The sequence below is a fragment of the Cryptomeria japonica genome, chromosome 10, assembly GCF_030272615.1.
Source record: "Cryptomeria japonica chromosome 10, Sugi_1.0, whole genome shotgun sequence".
Lineage (NCBI taxonomy): Eukaryota > Viridiplantae > Streptophyta > Pinopsida > Cupressales > Cupressaceae > Cryptomeria > Cryptomeria japonica.
In genome coordinates, this window is record NC_081414.1 from 457,326,635 (window position 1) to 457,343,463 (window position 16,829).

Here is a 16,829-nt window from a genome sequence, read left to right on the forward strand (position 1 = left end):
GTGACTTCACCATTGTATCCACAAAGGCATATGAAATTATTGACATGAGCTTAATAGAAGATTATAATCTTTATGAGCACACAAGTAGAAAAAACTATGGCCCAGAGGGATATATACACCAAAGAAGAAAAGGGAAGAATCTGGATGACTATTTTCATGAGCATGTTGAAGCCTTGGACATCTTCAGAAACAAGGAACCTGAAGAAGCTATGAAAATATTTTAGGATTTGAACCAAAAATTGGAAGAAAAGAGACAAAGACTACAGGAAATGGAAGAGGAAGAAAAAGATGAAAGTGAATTAGGTGAGAGTGAGGTTGTCTCAAGATTCAGAATGCTTGAAAAGGAGGAGGAACCTGAAGCACAAGACCAAATTGTTGTGAGGATGAATGTCAATGTGGATGCTAGGTTAGAAGAGCATACGTCTTTTGTGTTTGATGAGGAATTCATTAAATCCAAGGAGTTTAAGTCCTTCTTGTATCATCTCAAAGGAAAGAGGCTAAGAGAAGCAATGCCAGATGTGACCCTAGAAAATGAGGCAGAGATGCTTAGAAAATTGAAGGCTGATATCAATTCATAGTTAGAAGGCATGACTCCTCAAGGGGAAGGCAACTTCTTATAGAGGCAGGAATAATTCTTTTCCCAAGCTGGGACCTTAGTGTGTCTTTCATTTTTGATAGTCTATTGCATTCAGATAAAAAGGATTTCAAGTTAGATATTCAAGGCATGAATGATATTTTTATTGGATCAAGATATGATCCAGATGATGAGGCCATGCTTTTATGTGCCCTTTATCCTCCAAATAAGAGGTCGAAGATTATAGATGTGGATAAGGCTTTTGGTCACATGATGAAGTTAAAGGTTGGTGAAGTGGATCCCATGGTCACAGCGGATATGGGAATTGACATTTCAAAATTAAATAAAGCACAGATGAAGATGTTGGTAAGAGAAACGGAAAAATACAAATCATTGTATGAGGAAATTTTAGGAAGCAGGGGCCGACCTATACCCCAGATAGAAGATGAATCAAAAATAAAAAAGAAGTGTGAAGAATTGTACAAAGAAAACAAGAAGTTGAGGGAGAGAATGCAGAACATGAGGACAGACACAACATGTGTCTTACTATCTAAAAGATTTGAGAATCTGCAAAAAATATTAGAGGAATTATGGACTGTTTACAAGAGAAACATGGATAATACACCATCACACTAGAGGATTTTTAATAGGTTAAACATGTTACTGGAGGATAAGGCACAGGGTGACAAAAAGATCAACAAGATAAAAAAATTTATTAACACTCATGAGAGATTCACATCGGAGTTAAAAATTGAATATGAGGAGTGTTAGGGGATTGTTAATCATGGATTCCCAAGTGTGGTGGATGATACAGGGGTAATAAAGGATAAAGACCAATGGATTTGCGACTCCAGATCCCTACTCAGTGCAGCCCTTAGCATTGCTCATGCAGATACTTTGGATATGAATGAAATAGGGGAACAGGTTGAAAATTTTGTTATAGCAGAAGTAGTAGTCAGAGATGTCATCTTCAATGCCTGCACCTATAAATATGAAGGATATCTTTGGCATATCTAGAAGTGCGGCCAAAGGCTAGATGGGAAGAACTAGTCTGTGTCATTATAATGTGTTTTGGTTATAGTAGTTAGGGAGTTAGTTAGGTTTTTGTTAATTTTAGTTTGTACAAATGAAAGGGTATGTCCTTTCATTTGTATCTTTTTAGTCACATGTATGTAGGGAGTCATTTTTGTATCTAGAGAAAAGAGGAAGATACAAAAATAATAATATAGAAAAAACTGATATCTTTCAAATTGTCTGTTGGGGCTAGTAGTGTTATGTAAAACAAGTCTGTAGAAATGAGAATTCATTTTGTGCAAGCAAGTATATCATAAAGTACCTATGAGTCTGAAGCTTTTGTATAGCCTTTATTCCAAAAATTAATGTACAAGATTTGTTGTTTTTATCTTTAGACCATTTCATGTTATATGATGTTGATGAGTTAAAGTTCTTTGGATAAATCTAAATAAGGTTTGTTGCAGTGTGCCATCACTTGTTGTTATGTAGGAAACAAAATTGTTTTTGTTGTTCTAGTGACATACATTGAAACCACTACAGCGATAGTCTTACATACATGTGAGTTTTCAAACTGTCTCCAAAGATTACAAATACCTATCCATTAAGTAACATGTAAATTGTCAGATAAGGTACTGGTCTATTATTAGTTTTTCGTGAGTAAATTTGGTGTGCACAAGGTCCTCACCAGAGAGACATACTTCTTAATTCTACTTGTATTGTTCTTCCATAATCACTCAAGGTTCCAACACCATTATTTTATAAGATTTTGTTCATTATCATTTACATTCAATTTTTTAGATTAAAACAAGTTAAAGGCACATGATAAAGCATAGTTGCAGGAAAAAAATTTCCATTCTTGCAAATAGCTAAATTGATAAGTTTAAATTCACTATAAAGAAGTCTCTTTGTGCTTTGGAGATTGAGGTATACCTGCCTAGGTCTAGAGGAGCGTAAAGTGCAGAGGAAATTGGTCTTTGACCATTCCTGTTTGTTGGCCAAGGCTGATTGAGAAATCTGTAGGAGATTTGGCAAAGCTCTAGGATTTCCAATCTATGGTTTTGGGAACCAACATATTGGCGACTCTGCTGGGGAGTTGTCATAGGAAGTGTTCAGAATTTCTGGTGGTTTTGTTTCAAACTCTGATGGGGAAGGAGCCTAGATGATTAATAAAAGTATTATTCCTCTTAGGAGGTGGCGACTCTACATTTAATATATGAGTAATAACTGGTATTTTGAGAAAGTAAGAGAAACCCCTAGGAATTTGTCAATAAGATTAATGCAGGGGAGAAGGTCTTTGCACAAGGGACAAGATAATCTTGTTCAAATGAGTTCGAAGAGAAGAAAACAAGAAAAGAAATCAATACCAAATATGACATTTGGGGGTTATAAGAAGTTTCCTAGTAGAGAGGATTGTTCTTCATCTAGTGATAGATTTGAAAATATGGAGGAAAATCCCTTCTATAACTTAAATACAAAAGATAATAAAGGTGGCCATGATGAAACCCTAACTGCTAAGGAACAAGAGGAGAAGAAGTTGGATGCAATTATTCTTAGAATGACTGACTTAAATGGAGATGAATCTAAAATTGCAAAGGCTCTTAAGAGACAACCAGATTGGGTATTGCAGAAACTCGAATTAGAAAGAGATACCATTCAAAGCCCTAAGTCAAACAACGCTGAAGAAGAGAAGGGAAGAGGTGAAGAAAGTAGACTAACAACCCCTAGGTATAGTCCCTATCACACGAGAAACTTGGAACAACCATTTAGGGTCTATAATAATCCATTGTCTGGTGTTCTGGATAATAATTATGAAAAAAAGGGATAAATGGAAAAATATACCCTACCATGAAAATAAAAACTAGTATAATTATAGACAATGCAATAATCATAATGATGAAAGAAGAACTAATAGTGGGGAAATTACTAGTAACTGGAATAGTAGAGATAGCACCAACAACATAAATAATAATAGAGGTAATTATGATAATAATAGAAATTATGGCAACAATGGTAATGGAAACAATCGAAATGGAAATAACAATAATGGTGGAGGCAACAATGGAAACAATGGTAATAATGGAGGAAATGGAAACTATCAAATTAACAACTATGGTTATAGACCACCTATGACCATTGAAAGGTATAAATAGTTGTATTTCAATGGGATAGTTGGATATCCGAATCAAATTTCAAATGATTTAAGGTTAGTTGTCCCTAAATTCACAAGAAATGGAATTGATTCTGCAGAACAACATGTGATAAATGTAAAAAATACCATTGAAGAGTTTGAAGTCCCTTATGAAGATGTTTTTATGAAACTGTTTGTTCAATCTCTAACAGAGGATGTAGGAGAATGGTATAGGAATCTTCCTGACAGATGCATTGGTAGTTGGCAAGAGTTTGTGACACAATTCTTTGAAGAATTTGGAGACTATAATGATACTTCATTTGCATCTCATGAGTTGACAAACATAAAGAAGAATCAAAATGAATCAATTTCTGAATTTAATAAGAGGTTTAATAAATTACTTAATAAAATACCAAGGGATATTAGACCTGTTGATTCATTTTGATTAATTTTTATTTGAGTGCTTTTGACAGCAAGACTCACTATGAGATCCTATCTCACAAACCTACCACCTTGCAACAAGCATTTAAGACAACCACTAACATTGAAAATAACAAAAAAGCTACTGGGAGAATTTGCAAGAGAGATGATCCAAAATTATATAATCCCAAAGCAACAAAAAAGGATGAGTTTAGCCAAATCATTGACATGTTGAAAGATGTGAAGGGTAAGAAAAATCGCAATGAGAAGTTGCCCCCATATAGAGGCAATAATCCAATGAACTACAATAGACCAAGATTGCACGACATGCCATATAACACAAACTAGAAGGATAGTTAGCCGGTGAATGCAAATCTAAGAAAAGAAACTCCAGATCCATTGAAAAGGGTAAACAAATTTGTGGAGGAATATCCATGGTGTGAAGTCTGCAATTTACCCCATGTTGCAGAAAAATGTATGATTGCTCAAGGTTTTGTAGAAGAGAAGGATCACGAGAATGAGTATGAGCCCACAGTGAATGTAATTTCATCAAATCCATTTTGGGGTAGTAATGAGGATTCATCTGAGGATGAGCAATTATCAGATGTACAATGGAGAAGAGAGAGCCAACAACACATTGGACAACAAGTTTTTACTGATGATGATGCTGATACCCCAGCCCTGAGGAGATTGTTCCATGATGGAGAGTCGGTGCATTCCTTGAGAAACTTAATAGATGAAGAAAATAAAGTATATACTATGGTAGCAGTAGCACAGGCAAAAAGCAATTATCAGCTAAGGAACAGAGTAGTGAACCTAGAGCAAGGTAAGCCATTCGGGATATTTGCAAAGGTTCCTATAGCTAGCAGAAATGAAGACACCATTGCTAACAAGGAAAAGGAAAGTGCAACAGAAAAGGTCAAACAAGTAGAAATTCCTAAATTAACAAAGGCAGTTGAAAGGAAACAGATTAGTAAGCCTCTTTCAAATTGTGGATCATTTATGTCTCAGGCTTTATCACATGTGAAAATATTTGTGCCCTTGCTTGAAGTAATAAAATTTCCTAATTACAAACATGAAACAATCACGATTTTGTCTTAACATTGGCAAAGTTAATAAAGAGGGTCATAAGCCAAAGGCTAAAGATCCACCTGTTGTCTATTTGGGAACTTATATCACTAAGAATCTTACCCAGGATCCTTTTTATCTGACTTTGTTGATTAACAATAAAATGGTTAAGAATTGTATGATAGATTCAGGTGCAGCCATGAACTTAATTCCAGAAGATGTCATAAGGAACTTGGGATGCATGTCAACACTCCCTATGGGAAATGCTATGCTATGGATAATAGGTCAGTCCCAGTTGTTGGAATTATGAAGAATGTCGAGTTTCAATTTCCAGCATGCCCGGATGCATCATATAAAATGGACATCATAGTTGTTCAAGTTCTGCCAAATTATGGGATGTTACTACCAAGGCAATGGTCAAATTTGGTGGGGGGGCATGTCCATCTAGATCTTTCATATGCGACCATCCCAATAAAAGGGGTGAACATAAGGATTGATAGAGAGTCAAGATCATTCTACTTGATAGAGGAAGTTGATCCAAATGAGACAACATGTTTTCTCCAAATGAGACAACATGTTTTCTCCAAATAGATATAGATAACTTTTAGGTAAGTATTTCTAAGCCCATTCCATGCAAAACTAATAAGCTTGAAAATACTATTGAATCACATGAGGATAAGATTTGAAAAATGTACTTTGATGGTGCTTCCAGTAAGGAAGGAAATGGAGTTGGTGTGGTTTTTATTTCTCCTAAGGGGAAATCATTCAAATATTCTTTCTTGTTAACCTTTGAATGTACAAACAATGTTGCTGAGTATGAAGCACTCTTGTTAGGTCTTAGAATGGCAAGTAAATATGATATTAAAGTACTAATAGTTTATTGTGATTCAAAGTTAGTTGTATCTCAATTAAGGGAAAGGTTTTCCACTAAAATGTAAGGCTTCGAAAGTATAGGAATGAGGTGCGAGACTCAATAGAATTTTTTGATGCATTTTCTATAACATGGATTGAAAGGTCTAACAATATTTTGGCTGATTTTATGGCTAACCTAGCAATTAAATGTAATGATGTTCCTTTTGATGACATCACCCAAATTGAAATAAAAACTAGACCTATAGTACCAGATAACATAAAAAACTGACAAATATTTGATGATGATAGGGATCTTCTAAAGTTCTTATTTTGTGAAGATCAGTATGAGGGCCAGCACGTGGATTGGAATGCATATGTGGAAGAGGAGAGTGGTAAGGAGTCTCTATTTGGAAAGAATATCCTACAACTTAAAACAAACAAGATTCCAAAAGGGTTGGTGGAACTAGAGAGGATGTTTGACAATAAGGATATGACAAACTTCAAGCCCAACACTAGAGGTTGTGAAGAAGTGGAGAAAATAAACTTGGGAAGTGAAAACAATCCTAGAGAGGTTTACATTGGGAAGAAGCTTACACCAAAAATTAGGATTGCACTGGTCAATCTGTAAAGAAAATACATACATGTTTTCGCCTGGTCATAAGTGTTGGCATTTTGATGATGTTTGTACTTAGTTTTGATTGTCATTGATGGACACACACTTATTGAGTTATTCTCAACCAGTAGTATGCGATGTATTGTTCAAACTGGTATTATATGCCAATGTATGCATAGTCTTTGTTTGTAGAAGACTATTGGTGTTTGCAGAAGGAGCTTACCGATCAAAGCATGACTGAGGACCTCAAAGTAGTACAAGAAACTCAAGTAGTTCGAGGACCCCAAGCAGCAACCAATCTTTGTAAAGATTGGAACACTATGTTCTAGTTTAACCATCTTTGTTTGTAAACCGGTAATCAACATTTGTTTTGTTAACTGACATACTTGTAAAGTGTGATGAGTTATCATCCACTGACACCGATGCAGTGATTCTATGTCGTGTTACAAATTGTGTCTAGATGCACTGTACCTAGGAAATTGTAATCTAATCTCATTGGATTGACATGAAATCTGATTCCTATATGAGGACATCATGTCTAGGGATTTGAGTGTGTTGTGTAAGAAGAATAGGTCTTTGCAAAAAGTATCTTGCGACAGAGATTGAACGTGCAAAGGATAGAAGACTGAAATAATGTTGTAATGCATTAACAGAGCGCAATCAAGGATCTAACTAAGCATTTTGTGCTTCTTTGTAGATCACTTAATTGTTGATTACTAATCTCTTCGACAAGCCAAAAACCCTTAACTAGGTAGGCTCAGTTAAGCCTATTCTAAATCCTCTAACAAGGTGGTTCATAGTTGTGGATCTAAAATTCTTTAAGAGGGTAGTCTTTAACAAGACTTATCTCCTAACAGAGATTAGGATTCCTAATAGGATCTGTTCTGGTGAAGAACATTGTAAGGCCTTAACCGGTCTGGTTACTATTTTGCAGATAGTAGACTTGTGAGTTTTACTCACCGTGGTTTTTTCCATTTGGGTTTCCACGTAAAAATATCTTGTGTTATGGTGATTGTGTTATTGTGGGTGAATTCTTTATTTGCTATTTGGCTTGTTTGTGTATTAATCAGTTTACTATTTAAAGGGCTATACCGGTCTGCAGTAAAATTGCTTAAGTGTTTGGTAAGGTTTTTGGGTATACTAATTCACCCCCCCCCTCTTAGTATTAATCAATTGTGTTGTAACTATTTTGACTATTGGGTTATTTTGTTCTCTAAGTATGTTGTAATCTGCAAAAAAAATTGTGCTTTGTACTTCATTATTTGCCCCTTAGGGTTTTGGTCTAAGGGTTTAAGGTTATGCAGTTTACCCTTTACTATCTGAAGTCTATGCATTCTATTTCCATGTTACTTTTTCCACTTAAATGGAAGGGATTCTCCATCATGAAAAGAGGTCCCCCCCTTTTTACATTTATCCTAGGTAGGTCCTTAAATATTTTTTATTTTTATGCCTTCCCCTAAGTTTAATTTCCTTGTCGGGTTTCTTAAAGATCGTGCAGGTTCTAGTTGATCTGACGGTGCACGTTGATTCGCAAAGGGAAGATGTGCGGAACTTACCCTTCATGAAATGGCAAAAAGGTGGTGGGCTTGGGTAAAGTGGTCACAAGAAAGGCTAATGGATGATCATCTCCCAGAAGATCTAATGGACCACGTTGTTTCACAGCCCAAAGATGCATGAGATTTATCCTTCGCGAAGCAGCAAATGGATGGTGGACCCGGGCAGGTGAGTTAAAGAATGAAGTTAAAGATTGAGCATCTTGCTCAAGATCTGACGGTCCACGTTGATTCACAAAGTCAAGTTGCTAGAGACTTATCTTTCATGAAGTAGCAAAATCCTGGTGGGTCCCAAAAGATAGGCAAATCCTTTGGTTAAAAACCGATCATCTCCAAGAAGATCTGATAGTCATCGCTATTTCGCCTAGCAAAGGTGTCTGAATTTTACCTTTCACGAAGTGGTGAAATGGTAGTGGGCCCTATGAAAGGTTTGCTTGAAGGGTAAAGAGGGTGCGTCTTGAGATAGATCCAATGGTATGCATTATTTTGTTGGGCCAAATAGCATGAGGTTTATCCTTCGTGAAGCAGTAAAAGGATGGTGGGCCCAACAGATAGATTGTTCCTAGTTTTTAAAGACTGATCAACTTGGAGTTGATCGGACGACCTGCGTTGATTCACAGCTAGAAGAAACATGAAACTTACCTTTCATGAACTGGCGAAATGAGCTGGTGGTTACATGGCAAATGATGTGGCAGAATAGTTGGATGCCCAGCTGAGGCAAACGGTAATCCGTCAGACACACGTGGCTCCAAGGGATCGTGAAGGGCCCACTTTGATTGAGCGGCGATGGGGATGAAATTCATTGCTAAAGTAAAACACGTGGCAGTTAAGATGTGGAGTCCGATGGAGTTCTTGGATGAGTGGGTGGCTGACATGTAAGAGTTATCTGTTGGTAATCAATAGGGCAAGTGGATTTCATGTAGAGGGCCCACTCTGAAGGTTAAGGGATGTTAAAGGCCGCACACCTCGTAAGTGATCCAACGATAAGTGTTGTTTCATAGCCCTAAGATGCGGGGTTTTTAACCTTTACGAAATAGTGAAAACCTTTAGCGGTGATGGTTGTGTGTGGTTAGTGAAAAAGAGTAGCAGTCACCGTGGAGAGTAAAGATCGAGCGGATGGTAGAAGATCCAACGACCAGTGCTATTTCGCATGAAACAGATGCGTGGTTTTTAAACTTCGCGAAACAACGAAAGGAAGGTGGGGCCCATTTTTAAGAAGGATGACCCAGGTAAGGTAAGAGACATGCATGTTCTTTAGGATCTGATGGACATTGTTGCTTTGCATGGAAAAGATGCAAGGTTTTTAATCTTCACGAAACAGTGAAAAGCTAGGACACTGAGGATTTCTTTTTGGTCCATTGGAGCCTTTTTTCAAATTCAATTACGAATTGATTGCCGAAGCATGCAAATTAATGTTTCAATTAAATGCTCTATTGTCATATTAAGCCCCACATCAACTGAATTTTAGTGTCATTTCAAGGAGTTTTGCAGAGGAACCATTGAATAGAGCGAATTTCTTCAGGCAACAGGTAATTTCTGCACATTGTTTAAAAGTTACAGTTCGAATTGGTATCATTGGGTGCTTAAATTCTCAAAGGTCTGTTTGAGTTTAAATTGAAATAGCTATAATTCAAAGATGGCACCTTGAAGAGATTTCACAGGGAAGGTAAATTATTAGGATATAGATATATGTGATGATTTCTTAGAATAATCCTGAGAAGGCTAAGCTGGTTCTAGCTAAGCCTTCCTTTGCTAAGACCATCCCTCTGGGTGATTATGTGATGCATAAGAAGACAAGGTATAGTGTGTTGGTGTCAGTAACTGGTGAACCCTCTACTTCAAAAGGGAAGAGAGCAATAGAAGATGTCATTGACATCCAAGACTCCCCTAAAAGGAAAAGGATAGGCAAAGAGGTGCAAATAGGTGAACCTTTATACTCTCCATCCCAATCCCCTATCCATGTGGGAGATGAACAAGCCGTGGCCGAGAAATTGTTGCAGTTAGGGTGTCTTGGGGAGATTGCCTATACATATGAGGAAACGCAAGAGGGAATGCCTGAAGAGCCACCTAGTGCTGACATGAACTTGACTGCAAATGTGTTCAAGGATAGGAGTTAGACCCTACTATCAAACAAGTCGGTGACGAGTTCCCGGTTGATAATAATTTTGTTACAACAGGGTCCTTTATGCAATTTGTTTGGAATCAAAACATTGAGCATTTTAAGGAAAGATGTGAGAAGAAAAAGAATGACCAACCCCACAAAGATGCAACTACAGTGGAGGAAGAGGTGAAGCAAGAAATGATGATAGAATTCAAGGCCATTACTCTTGAAAAGGGGAGAGGAATGGTATCAAAAGCTAGTGTGCTAATCCTTCCTGAATGGGATATAGGAGATGCCTTAGTGCTTGAAGCAGTCAGGAAAGAAACTAAGCCCATGGAAGGAGTGACATTTAGCAAGGATAATGTTGCTTTGGTCATGTGGTCCTTAAAGAGGGATGAGAGAAGAAGAAGAAAGGACACCTCAAAGTCTAGCTACCTTAGAGGTATGATTGTCAAGAGAGTGCAAGACATAGGGGTGGTAGAAGCTGCCAGCATAGTTCTAGAAACTGCAAAATTCAATGTGGCAGTGGCTAAGAAGGAAGCTAAGGAGAGGGTTGATCTCCAGATAAAACTAGAAACAATTTTAAGGGCTTATAATGAGGCCAAAGAAGAGATAGCCAATCGAGATAGCATCATTGCTAAATTACAAAGTCAATTGGAAGGGTAGTACTAGAAAGGTGAGTTCTCTACTCTAATGATTGCATCTTCTCTAGCAAGACCCCAACCCAACAGTCCTATCATCGAATTTCCCCCTTCTCCAATGTCTTCTGGTTTTCAACCAACTGAGACCATACAACATGAGTTAGAAAAGTTGAAATAGGCTCAGGCCCTGTTTGCAAACAAATATGAGGAAAAGGTTAGGGCCATAATTTTGAGTTTTGTTGACATAGTAGGAGCCTCCATTATGCACACTAACATGAAAAGAATTCTAGATATTTTGATTGAGCTGAATGAAGACAAGGCTACTTTGGAGCCTATTTTGAAAAAGTGGATGCCTAGAGAGGTGGACTTAGAACTTATGTGTGCATCTTATGATGAGGCAAGGTCTAATACCAATATTACTTCCACTTGTGAGTTAGCAAAAGGCATGACCAAGTTGGCAGAAGGAAGAGTTGGTGTGGAGAGGAAGGCTAACTTATACAAGAAGGAATATACTAAACATAAGTTTGAACTATTTCCTGGGGGTTTTTTTAGTCCAAATCAGTTGAATGATAAAGAAGTGTGGCTTGATGAGATAGGAGCTAACTTGTCTCAGAGCGTGAATGAAGTCATCAATACAAATGACACATCTTTGTTTGTCAAGACAATTGAAGAAATAGAGAAGACAAAATCACATTATGGTTTTTTGGAATCAGAGGTTAAGAAAATTACAAATACTTGGAAAAGGTTGGACAAATTGAAGAAGAAAATTGTTAGCTTCTCCTGGCCTACTGAGGACGTGTTCCAAGAGTGGACAAACAAATATGCAGTGCAAGAAGCAGAGTTTCAAGAAGATGCTGCAGTAAAATAACAAACTAAAAGGCCGCTAGGATTGAAAACGACTTGTAACTTATTTTTGAAGAAAAATTACAATTGTAACAAACTATTCTTAGGAAGGTCTGAAGCTTGTGTTGCATCCATATTATTATAAATGGATACCAAGACTTAGAGAAGAAGGGATCACAAGAATTTGTAAAGATACTCTGCTGGAATATATCTACAGTTTTCTGATTCTCTCAGAAATTACCTTGAGTTATGTAAAATTTTCAAAATGAATATGAATATATAGATCAAAGTTTTTTCAGGCCTAAATATTCATTGTCTTCTGGTGTGCATTCATTATTTTTCTAGTTTCATTTGGATAATTTAGGTTTATTCGATTGAGCATGGATTGTAAGGCAATCTTATAGATATATTTTTGGCTTTTCTCTTCAGGAGAGGGATTAAATATGCGTGAAATATTTTTGTCAGTAGATCAATTGTTTGCTGCTTTGAATTTGATAGACGGTTTTAGTTTAAAGGGAAAGAACTTATATATATGTCAGACATGTATAGGGTTCATGAAAGCGAAAGTGGTGAAATGTATGAGAATGTTCAGTTTTGGAACTCTTGCTTGATTCATGTGACTCTATAGCCTGGATAAGGCACTGATATCAGTTACGAAATTCTTTCTATCTTTCTTGGGATCAAATACTGAAAATGAGCATAAGTTTTCTTTAATGTTTCAGTTTTATTGAGGTGATGAAGTCCATAGGTTGTTAACATTGGTTTACTGTGGATCTCAATTTATAAGTGTGAAAGTATTCACAAAAGGTATACCCACCTGAGCTTTGGATAAGTTCAAAGTGTAGAAGGTTTTGTTGCAACCTTGTTATATGTTATTTTGGAATTCTATTTTATTGGCGTCCTCTTCTTATGCAAATAGAGTTATTAAATTTTCTTACAGGGAGGAATAGGAGGGAATCAAAATTTGAGAACAACAAAAGTGGCGACGTTGTTGGGGAGAGTCATAGTGTGAATCTATACTATGGATTGGTGCTTGCATTAGCTTTGAGATTTTGTTCTAATTTATGTGTCTTTGGTCTTTGTAGCAAGCCATGTTATCCCTCATCTATGTTATTTCACTTTCTCTAGAAATATTCTTGTTATCTAATCCTCTGCAAGTGATTTGTCAAAGCTTGTTTTCTTATTCTCCTATAATTTTTGGATGGCGACTCTGATATAAAGTAACTAGTGCTCTTGAATAAGTATAATGCAGAGAGGAAGGAATACTAGATCATTCATGAGGAAACATCCTCATGAGATGTTACAAGAAGGATTACTTGAGCAGGCATGAAGAGGCCAGAAAAGATCAGTTGCACATGAGCCATCTAGTGTTGCATGGGTACAAAAGGGCATTCATATGGTTAAGTCATATGATAGACCCATATATGCAAATTCAAATTCTTCTTCCCGTGAATCTGAGCAATACATTTTGGGTTTCCATTCTAGTTTTTTTGGTAATAATAAGGATGTCCAAGTTTTAAATCAGAGGATCTCTCATGCTAGTTTATCTTGGAAGGATAGGAATAGTTCAAATGTTAAGATGGATTATGTACCTAGAACAACAGATGGAAACATTAGTCTAATCGATATAGATCAAGTCAATATATCTGATTCAGAAGAGATCTTCCCTGATGAGGACAAGGTATCCCAAGAAATTGAGTTTCTCAATAGAAGAGTTCATCATTTGATTTCCCTAAGAGAACAAAAAGAAGCAAATAAAGAAAAGGAAGTGAAAGCTAAATTGATTGAGAGGGATAGGCTTCCAAGACAACTTGTTGTGATGAATAATAAGAGGGGGGGTGAATTAGTATGCCAAAAATATTTGTACTTAAACACTTTGCTAGACTAACAGTAAACCAGTAAAACAGTTTAGCAGACAAACTGGTTAGCACACATGCAAACCAAATAGAAAATAATGCATTCACCCACAGAAGAACAAACACCATAACACAAGAGATTTTGACATGGAAACCCAAATGGGAAAAACCATGGTGAGATGGAGCTCACAAGTAACTATCTATAGAGTAGGAACAAGACCGATTAAGGTTAGACCAGTTAAGGTCATACAATGTTCTTTACCAGAACAAATCATATTAGGAATCTCAATCTCTGTTAGGAGATAAGTTCGATTAAATAATACCTTGCTAGAGAATTTTAGATCCACAGATGTGAACCACCTTGTTAGAGGATTTACAACAGGCTTTTGGGCCTACCCAATTAAGGGCTTCAGACTTGTCGAAGATGTGAGTAATCAACAAGTGAGTGATCGAGCTAATAGCATAGATTGCTTGGTTAGATCCTTGATAGCTCATTCCTAATGCATTTAAGCATTAATTTAGTCTTCTACACATTCATACTCTCTCTAACTCATCAACCACCTTAAACCCTGACAACAACCTAAAACCCTAGACATGATGTCCTTTTAAAGGAATCTAATTTCATGTCGGTCCAATAGGATTACAATACAATTTCCTAGGTTCAATGCATCTAGACATATTATGTAACATGACACAAACAGCACCGTTGAAGTGTTGGTGCCATCAAACAATCGGTAACTCATCACAAAATGCTAGCTAGTAACTCATCATAGAGTATTACCAGTTCATACAAAATACCGGTTGCTAGTTTGACAAAAATGAAGACTGGGAAATGAGTGTTCTACCGCTTTGATCCTTCGTACCACTTGAGATTCTCGAACCGCTTGGGGTTAACATACCACTTCAGATCAGTAAACACTTTCTACAAAACACCAATAGTTTAAGGACTATAATGCATCATACCGGTTGGAACAAGTATCGGTTGAGCTTGAACTTATTCATACAAAAGTGATCTCAATGCAAGTTTGTATCCATCAATGACAATCACAACATAATCATAAAAAATGCTAACAATCTCCCCTTTTAGCATTGATGGCAACACTTAGGAAATTTTGACATCTAAGTGTTTTACAACAAAAATATGCCATAATCAAAATTACTCCCCCTGAGCATATACACTATCCCTTTTGCAGAAAAATATAATGTATACTACTTCTTAACAAAAATAACATGAAGGTATACATCAAAAAATTCAAAATTTATACTTCTCCCCCTTTGCCAACAATGACAACAAAATATTACAGACCAACCCCTATTTCATTAGTATTAAAAGAATAAGAGTTTATGACAATAAAGAATAAAACTTTTCAAAAATTGATTTGAAGTCCTGCAAAAATTGTTTCATAGATAAGGACCAGGACTCAAGTACGGAGGTAGCCACTTCTTTCTCTGTCTACATTTGGGAGACATGCTCTTCCATGGCATCAATTGTGCTCATCTCTTGAGTCACTGTTAAGGCATCCAGATTGAGATAACATTTCTGAAGTATCTGCAGGTGTGGGAGTAGAACCAGTTGGAGTTCCTACAAATCTCAAGTTCGGTTGCTGATTTCCAACTCTATTTTAGTAGACTCAATATGAAACCGGTGAACGGTTTGTCCATAAGCTGTAAAAGAGTCATACGACAGCTTGAAGGTGCTCATATATAGTTGCAAGTCAGTTTGTAGCTTTTGCTTTTGTACAAGCACATCATCACAGAAGAGATGGGGTTGGCAAATCTTACTTAGTAGTAGATTCCCCTCATCTAGAGCATTCCTTATGTCTTTTTAAGCTTTTTGCAGATTGGATCGGAGCTCATTTAGCTTCTTCACTAGGGAAATGTTGAGAGCTTTTTGATTCTCTTTCTTGGCATTTGCCTCTGCTACCTCTTCTAGGCTCTGCACCTGATCATCCACTATGGTGCATAGGAGTTTTAATTGTGCCAATGATGAATTAGTATCGAGGAGGTTTGTGCCAGGTAAGAAACCGATAAGAGTGTCCACTGCAGCTTGGATCACATCTAGCTCCTTCTTCCTCCTTAACACTTCAAGGCATTCTTGAGCAACCTTAATGCTCTGTAGCAGCTCCATTTCATTTGCAGACTAGAGGTCAATAGGACTGGTGAGGTTAGCCAGTTTGGATTGACTGCCGGTTGCCTTTGGAGTCTCCATCTGAGTGCTTTTTTCCACTTCTTCTTTTTATGTATCTCTTAATTTTTCTTCTTCTGTCTTTTTCTTTTCCTCTTCTTTCCTCTTCTTCTCTTCTTCTTCATCCTTTTTCTTTTGCTCCTCTTCCTACTGCTTCTTCTCCTCTTCCTTCTTCCTCTTCTCCTCTTCATCCTTCTTCTTTACCTCTTCTTTTTTTCTCTTCTCCTCCTCATCCTTCTTCTTCTTCTCCTCTTCCTTTTTCCTCTTCTCCTCTTCATCCTTCTTCTTTACCTCTTCTTTCTTTCTCTTCTCCTCTTCATCCTTCTTCTTCTCCTCTTCCTTTTTCCTCTTCTCCTCTTCATCCTTCTTCTTCTTCTCCTCTTCCTTTTTCCTCTTCATCCTTCTTCTTCTTCTCCTCTTCCTTTTTCCTCTTTTCCTCATCTTTATCCTCCTCTGCTTTCTTCTTTTCCGCTTGCTTTTTTGCTTCCTCCTTTTTATCCTCTGCTTCCTTTTTCTTTTCTACCTGTTCTGCCTGCTTCTCTTGTTCTATTGCTTTTGATCGTGTATCCTGAGTAACATCCTCTACATCTAGAGCATTGACATCAATAGTGTCTATGGGTTCAGTATACGGGTTTCCTTCATTATCAAACACTTCATCCGATTTTGTTATTGCCAATTCTTTCTTAGCCTTTGTGTTGGCTTCAACCACTTGATGCATCTTAAGAGCTTCTAGAGAAAGAGTATGTGTATTCTTGATCACTTCTTGACCCTTTCCTTCTAGTAACAGGAGTCTTCTTCTTCTCAAGAAGAAGAGGCCTTTGTATTTATTCATAACTTCAAAAAGTTCTGAATTTGATACATCTGGAAAATGTTGAGCAAAAATTTTCTCTCTCATTTCCTATTCCTTTTCTATGGCAATGCATCATTTATTGTCTAAGGAATTATATAAAGAATCCGGTGTCTCAGATCTAATTTCTGAAG